Raw genomic sequence first — 7,705 nt, 5'->3', positions numbered from 1 at the left:
AACTTGGCAGACGTAGTATATGTCCAGCCTCATGAAATAACCAAGACATGGGACGCTTTTTCTGTATCTACAGGACATGACCGTGTACTGATGATACGCGTTGATTTCTTGATCGATGCACGACCATGCACTATTAATTTCAAGACAGATGTGAGCCAACACACACACACACATTTCTGTATAATTCTTTGTTTTTGCATTTCCTAACTGGAATTTTAGTTGTATAATTCTTGGTTTTGTTTGGTTTTTGTTTTTGGATTTCCTAACACACACACATATACACATTTATAATTCTTTGTTTTGGGATTTCCTAACTGTTGGAATTTTAGTTGATATTTTAAAGGAAAATGATTTGTGGCCTCAATGAGGCCTAAAATTTGTGGCCTCAATCTTAGGTGTCATGTCATGTCATCTACACAAATCACCTATTTGTCAAATCATGCCATGTCATTATTGAGAAAAAGACCATCTTATCCTTCAAAAATCTAATGACTCTAAATTATTTTGGCTTTCTTCTAAAAAAAAAATTTGGCTTTTTATTTTTATTTTTTTTTATTACACTAATGCTTAGATTTAAACAACAATTTTTTTTTCTTCAATCAAGAGTAGAAAAAATTTCATGTAACTCAGTTAATAGATTTGCACGTACATTCGATTAATAGATTTGTATAACACATGTATATGAATTCAACTTTTGTTAAGTTCCTGCAAATTTTGAAAATATAAGGTGAAAAATACATATTCATATGATTGTATTTATTCTTTTGTTCATTGTTTTCTCTTTATATAGCTAGGGTTTAAACGTTAAATCTGAATTTATTATTTTTTGTTTGTCTTTCCCTTATATTTAGATTGTAAATGTTAATTAATGGCTGCTAACGTGTAATTTTTTCATACCTCTTAATTTAGACATAAGTATTTCTCAAATTCAATTAACTAATGCTATATTTTTGTGGATGAAATTAATCAATATTTGGAAAGAAAAGTTAACGTCTATTTCTTGACACATAATTCAATATATTAATGCCATTTGGGAAGAAAAATTAAAGGAAATAATTTAATTAAATGAAGAAAAATATTGATCAAATAATCTGTAGACATATCTCTTAAATTAATATATAATTAATAGCTGATATTTTTTTTTGTCATCTAATTAAATTCATTAATGAAATTGATTCACCCCCTAATTAACATCTAAAAGGAAATGTAGAAGGGTAAAGTTGGTGTTGAAATAGTATGATGTGGCAAGTTATATTATATGGAATTGAAAATAAATTTTTATTTACTCACTATGCCAAAAAAGCCTTCAGACGACAGATTATATCTGTCGTCTGATGAAGTAAAAATCTGTTGTCTAGGTGGCTGCCGTCTCTAAGCCATTCAGACGACAGATATTCTCCGTCGTTGATAATGCACTCAGACGACAGATTACTGTCGTCTGAAGTACCTAATATTGAAGAATCGGAGTCTATCTGTCGTCTGAAACACCATAGAACTACATATTAATGTTGTTGGAAATTCACTTCATCAACGGATTCAAAAAATAACTGTCGATGTAGTTAATGTAAGATGACGGAGTTTTTGTTGTTTCTGTCGTTTGATTGAACTAATATTAAGCTTAATTGATGCTTCTGTCGTCTGGTTTGAAGAACAACGACAGTTATATGTTGACTGATTTCGTATGCAACAACATAATTCTGTTGTTTGAAGTTGGTAGAAACAACATATCAACCACTTACTTCTGTTGTCTGAGAGCTCTTTGAACTCTACTTTTCTGTTGTTTGAACGTGGTAGAAACAACATATCAACACCTACTTCTGTTGTCTGAGAGCTATTTGAACTCTACTTTTCTGTTGTTTGAACGTGGTAGAAATAACATATCAATCACCTACTTCTGTTGTCTGAGAGCTATTTGAACTCTACTTTTCTGTTGTTTGAACATGGTAGAAACTACATATCAATCCCCTTCTTCTGTTGTCTGAGAGCTCTTTGAACTCTACTTTTCTGTTGTTTGAACTTGGTAGAAACAACATATCAACCACCTATTTCTGTTGTCTAAGAGCTCTTTGAACTCTACTTTTCTGTTGTTTGAACTTGGTAGAAACAACAGATGATCATTTGTTTCTGTTGTTTCTATTTTCTTGATACAACATAAATTGTGCTGTATTTTCTTGATACAACATAAACCTGCATATATCTGTTGCCTTTCAACCATTTCAACATCAGTCATTTACAATCATCAAAACCATAAAATTGGACTAAAATCAGCATTGAAAATGATGGCTACGTTTCATTAATTGCATCAACATCATCCAAAATACAATCCATAGTTCCAACTCTAAGCCTAGCCAACAGTTACATTATGATCGAGAGAACCAAAAAAACATCTTATCTCGATCATTTAACTAGTGCACCAAGTCAAAAACCTATAAGGCAAAGAAAGAGTAGCTAGACAGAGCAACTGCACGCATAATTTAAGTTCATAACACTTTCCATCAGTTGTATATAAATGCACAAAAGCAGTTCCAAGTGCTACTCATCTACCTTAAACAGAACCAAAGTTAGAACTGTATAACATGATTTGCCCATTCAGCTCGAACTACATCATGATGCCTTCTCTTCTTTTGAGCATTCTTTTGCAATTTCCTTAAGGCCTTGTTAGTTTGTTCATCAAAGATCGACTTCTTCATTGTTGAAACCATCTGTACATTCACAAAATGGAAAGAAACAACGAATGACTTTTAGGAAAGAAACAACCATCTGTCATCACCCACTATGCCAAACTATTTAATATCTACTTACCATTTCTTGAGTTCATTGATTTACTCTGATGCATTGCTTGCATAGCAAAACCAATATTTCCAGTTTCAGCTATCAGCGGACAAAGTCTGGACAATACCAATATTTCCAGTTTCAGCTATCAGCGGACAAAGTCTGTGACAATTGTCCATTGCTTGCACTTCTTCACCTTTACAATTCTCACCATCATGCTCTTCTAATAATCTCTTTGCTCTTCTGGACCGCATATCAAGTGCCATAACTACATCGAAAACCAATATGTAAATAAACCAGTAGACATAAAGTTATGTTCAATTTCAGAAAACAAACAGAGCGAACACAATAAATCAGATACAGTCTTTTATGCAACCATACCTGAATTTGAAAGATTACAAAAATCTGAGTGCACACTGTTCCAGAACTCTGAATTTCAGCTGAGTTACTGATTTGTTGACAAAATTCAATTGTATGCTAATAGCTAATTTGGCATATGTAAATAGCTAATTTGGCATCTCATTAAGTTGTTTCATTAGTACATGAAATCAATTCTACTGAAAGGGCATATCTAAATTTTCTTTTGTCACCTCAAAGAAGAGCTGAAACAATCAAAGCACTCATCTTCAAATCAAAATCAATATATGCGGGGATATCTAAATTCTTTTTTTACCTCAAAGAAGAGCAGAAACAATCAAATCACTCATTGTCAAATCCAAATCAATACATGTGAATCAATATTTATCTCTTAACATGTGTCTGCATCAGGAAACTCCAGTTTCAAGGTCTTGTGGAACTCCTCCCTGTGATTCATCACAATCACAAAATCAAACAATTCATAAGAATACAATAAAAGCAACAAAGCATTGACACTACAGATATTAGATTCTGATATGAAACTCAATCATAATTACACAACAGCACAGCCTCATTAGCCTCATTTTGCTTATACTCCAAAATCAATATTTATCTGCTAAAGAGTTTCTGAATACAAAATGTCCAAAGTTTCTGAATACAAAATGTCCAAAGTTTCTGAATATAAAATTTAGACATCACATCACAGCTTAGAACCTTATTTGCTTGCAGAAATGTAATGCATATGTAAATAGCCCTAATCAATTTAGCAATGTGTGTGTCTTAGTCTGCAAGATAAGACTTCCAGAGTTTCAATTGCAACATCTGAGCCTTTCTTGGTGTTGATGACAGTTATAAATCAGGAAAGGAGTGCTTATTCAAAAACAGTATATTACTAAAATGAATAGTGACATTCAACTATCATGCAGGTTTAGCAATTTCTCTAGACAGTTGATAGAGAAGGATAAGATTTGTGTAGATGAGTTTTACCTGTGGTATTGGCTTGCATGGAGTGGAAAGCGTGCCTCTTCAAGTAAAATTTTTATTCATGTCTCTGCAAAAGGTAGATACTGTGTTTAAATACAAAGATTAATGAAACGGAACATAAAAGCCATGTTCTTTCTGCTAGAGATTATTAGAGATAGAAGGCTTGAGAAGGGCATCAGTAAATTACAAATGCACTTGAAAAAGCATGGGCATCAGTAAATTTGTTTGTTATTGTTTGTTTTAGCAAATAATGTGATCAACTCTGTGAGGGTACCAAATAACAAATTGACTTGATTGAAGAAATACAAAGCTGAACTTGAAAGGTCAACCACACTTTAGATTTACACCAGATATAGGTTAAAGAAGTAATTGAACTTTTTGTCTTAGTTTGCTTTATTGTTTATGAGAACCTTCTATAGTTTTCCTACTCACCTCTGACCTCTTCCACTACTTATCGACCACTAAACGTTTCTAAGACTGTTTGAAATATATCTAGCCATTAAAAATGCACAATGAAAGCCACACTTCTGCAACCATCTAAGAGAAACATCAAACGCTATAATCCCTAATCTTTAGTGGCACCTTCTTTGGTATAAGACATAAAGACTTCAGTTTCAACTTCTCAATGCTTCTCCCCCAATTTGAGTATAATTTCTATAAACAAACAATAGTTGTTTATTCGTTTATTATATAATGAAACATTGCTGTAGATAACTAATGATTAAAACTACAGTAGTATAAGAAGCTGTAACAATATTCAGACTGATATGTTAATCTATCAGTAATATAAGAAGCTGAGCATTTAGTTTTTGCTGATTAGATTGAAGTATTATATATTACCCTCATATTTTTTGCTAAAGTCTATTAATGATTAACAAACAAATCTAGAATCACAAAACATGAAGAATGTAATAAGAAACTGAAGATAGATTGCACAAAATTATAAACAGAAAACAAACAAAAGAAAAGGCTGCCTTTCAAAATCACTGAATATCAAAAAAGAAATTCATTTAAACTTAGAAGGAAAAGCATAAATTAAACAAAAACAAAATTTAAATACCTGAGCAAGCTCAAAGATATTCTAAGCTAAAGCACTTGTCTTCTACTTCACCCAATGATCAATCTGCTGTAAATTCCACTATAATTAAAGAATAGGGACATAATTAAAAAGAAATAAGAACAATAGTTTTTTTTTTTTCAGAGATCAAACTTGTTCTACTTGCTTTTAGCGTGGACTTTTTCTTTTTTCAGATTATGAACAGAATCTGAATTTGGGACCTATTCAAAAGGGAAACCACAAATTAATAAAGTAGATGATAAAAGTTGTTTCAGTAAAAGATCAAAGCTTGTTGTATTGTGCTGATCACATCAAGTTAAAATGTTACCAAGTTTTGATCAGTGCTGATGTTGATGGGTAATCCTGATGTCGGCAAAGAGAAAAGGGTGATGTTGATGGAGGCTTCTGGAAACGGAAAAGTAGTGGACATGTTGCTTATCCAGCTTCCTGACCAGCAAAACAAAACTAATAATCCAGCACTTTCTGCAAATCAGTTCAATTAAACACCATAAACCAAAATTCATTCAGAGAAATCAAATACTCAGAAACCCTCTCACTCTTTTTCAAACTATAATGAGAACACAGCAAGTTGAAAATCAATTAGCAACCCCACAAATATTTCCAGTTACCAATCACAAAGTAGCTGGCTATAACTATAACCCAATTCCAGATTACCAATAGCAATCAAATATGAATCTAACCCAACAAATAAACACCCATATTATACTTCTATATTATTGTTCTCTATGTCTGGGTTTCCGCGAATCGAACCTGGGACCTTATAACATGACATAATCATCTTGCATAACAATTTATAACATGACATGATCCTCATTATCATATAACATTACATGATAAAAAGGACTTAAAATATCACTGAACTTCAAATCTCTTGCATAACAATTTATAACATGACATAATGAATTAGCTGACAAATTTGCTTTACTGAAGAGTGAAGATACTTCATCTCTTGGCGTCCATTACAAACTTGAAGGCTGGTCCTCTTCCACATTTGGCATTGCATATCGACACAACGGGCACAAATGATTCACCTCCAGCCACAAGATGATGCAATCTGCATGATAACAGTGAGCGCAAGGCAAAGGAATAACCAGTTGATCAGCACTGCCTTCTGCAAAGTCATCCCTACATATATTACATGACGGGTTCTGTTTGATAGTAGCTGCTTCTAAACTATCAAGTCTCACTTTCTGCAAACTCTCAATTGATGATCTAGTTGCAGGGTAAACCTGACGATCCTAGGAAGAGCTTCAAAGGATTCCAATAAAAGCCTATCAATGGGGGTAGTTGTTCCATAAACCCAGCAGCAAATTCCTAAATTAGAGTAAGACCCAACTCTATTTCAGTCACCCACATCTCTAAATCGATAGAAGCCCAAACACCCAAACCTAATTGCAAAGGACATTAACAAAAACACCCAAATCAATATCCCAAGAGAACCCTAAAACCCAAAACAAATCAAAGTTGAAACCCTAAAATGATCGAAGAAAGAGGCTTACCATCCAACAATAGTGAATCAATACTTCGGAATCGTTCGTGAAATTGAAGAACTCAGCCAAAACCCAAGTTAGCTGGAGGAGAGGTTGAAGAAGAATCTTTTGTGTCCAAAACCTAGCTCGGGCGGTGCGTCTCTAGCTTTCGTCTCTTCTGGGGAAGAAGAACCTCTCATGGTTTTGAGATGAGAGGAATGAATCGATCTGATAGCTAGCTCTAGTTGCTCTAGGTCAGGAGAGCGCGAGGTAAAAAAGAGATGTTTTGATTTTTTCACTGAGTACGGGAAAGCACGGGGTGAGAGGCTGCTTTGGTTGTTGGTTTGTACTTTGTAGACCGATACGAGAGAGCAGTGAGGTAGGAAGAGCAGCGAAGAAGAGGAGCTGCTAGGTCGGGCGAGGGAAAACTAAGAATGAACGAAGACGGTGAGCTTTTTCATTTTTCCACCAAGTGGTGGAACGCGGGGTCTAGGTCAGAAGAAGAGGGACTTGTAGTTAGGCCAAAAAACTGTTTTTGTCCACACAAGAAATAACTTTTCCATTTACTCAGACAACAGATTCTGTTGTCTGAATTTTCTAAATTATAACAAACTTGAAAAAGTTGAATTGGTGTTGATTTTGATACCATTTAGACTACATAAATAGTTAAATCTGTTGTCTGAAGACGTTCAAAAAAATCAGACAACAGAAAAAACGTCTTCTGTCGTCTGAGGGGTATGGTATGAAGCATTTTTTGACATAGTGACTTATGTGGCATGACACCTAGGATTTGAGGCCACAAATCTTAGGCCTCATTGAGGCCCTATATCATTACCCTATTTTAAAATACACTATAATATATTGGAAGATATTTGCTGTATTTTCTAAATGCTTGGACTTAAATTTTGGAGTTAAATCTCCATTTTTATTTTACAGCATTTACCAATAAAACTTGGGGATTACAAACTGATAATTGGTTCATTAATACTAGCCTCTTAACACACGCTTACGCGTGTGTCAATTGGCTTTTTTTAATGTTTTTTTG

The 7,705-nt window shown here is 33.8% G+C and overlaps 1 long non-coding RNA gene across 10 annotated transcripts; it reads right to left on the bottom strand.

The window, feature by feature from the left end:
* Positions 1 to 2,264: 2,264 nt before the first annotated feature.
* Positions 2,265 to 7,149, bottom strand: LOC112183962. 10 transcript variants are annotated; one of them, XR_005806394.1, is made up of 7 exons: positions 6,691 to 7,149; positions 6,133 to 6,579; positions 5,499 to 5,653; positions 5,174 to 5,391; positions 4,117 to 4,180; positions 2,803 to 3,575; positions 2,265 to 2,702 (listed from the first exon to the last, which is right to left on the bottom strand). It is a non-coding gene; the product is annotated as an uncharacterized LOC112183962 (long non-coding RNA). The 10 variants fall into 10 exon arrangements; XR_005806395.1 differs by having other exon boundaries at positions 6,133 to 6,505; XR_005806397.1 differs by having other exon boundaries at positions 6,133 to 6,302; positions 6,691 to 7,148.
* Between the last annotated feature and the right edge of the window lie 556 nt (positions 7,150 to 7,705).

This window comes from Rosa chinensis, chromosome 2 (genome assembly GCF_002994745.2).
Source record: "Rosa chinensis cultivar Old Blush chromosome 2, RchiOBHm-V2, whole genome shotgun sequence".
NCBI classification, from domain to species: domain Eukaryota; kingdom Viridiplantae; phylum Streptophyta; class Magnoliopsida; order Rosales; family Rosaceae; genus Rosa; species Rosa chinensis.
This window is presented reverse-complemented; position numbering and strand designations above follow the sequence as displayed.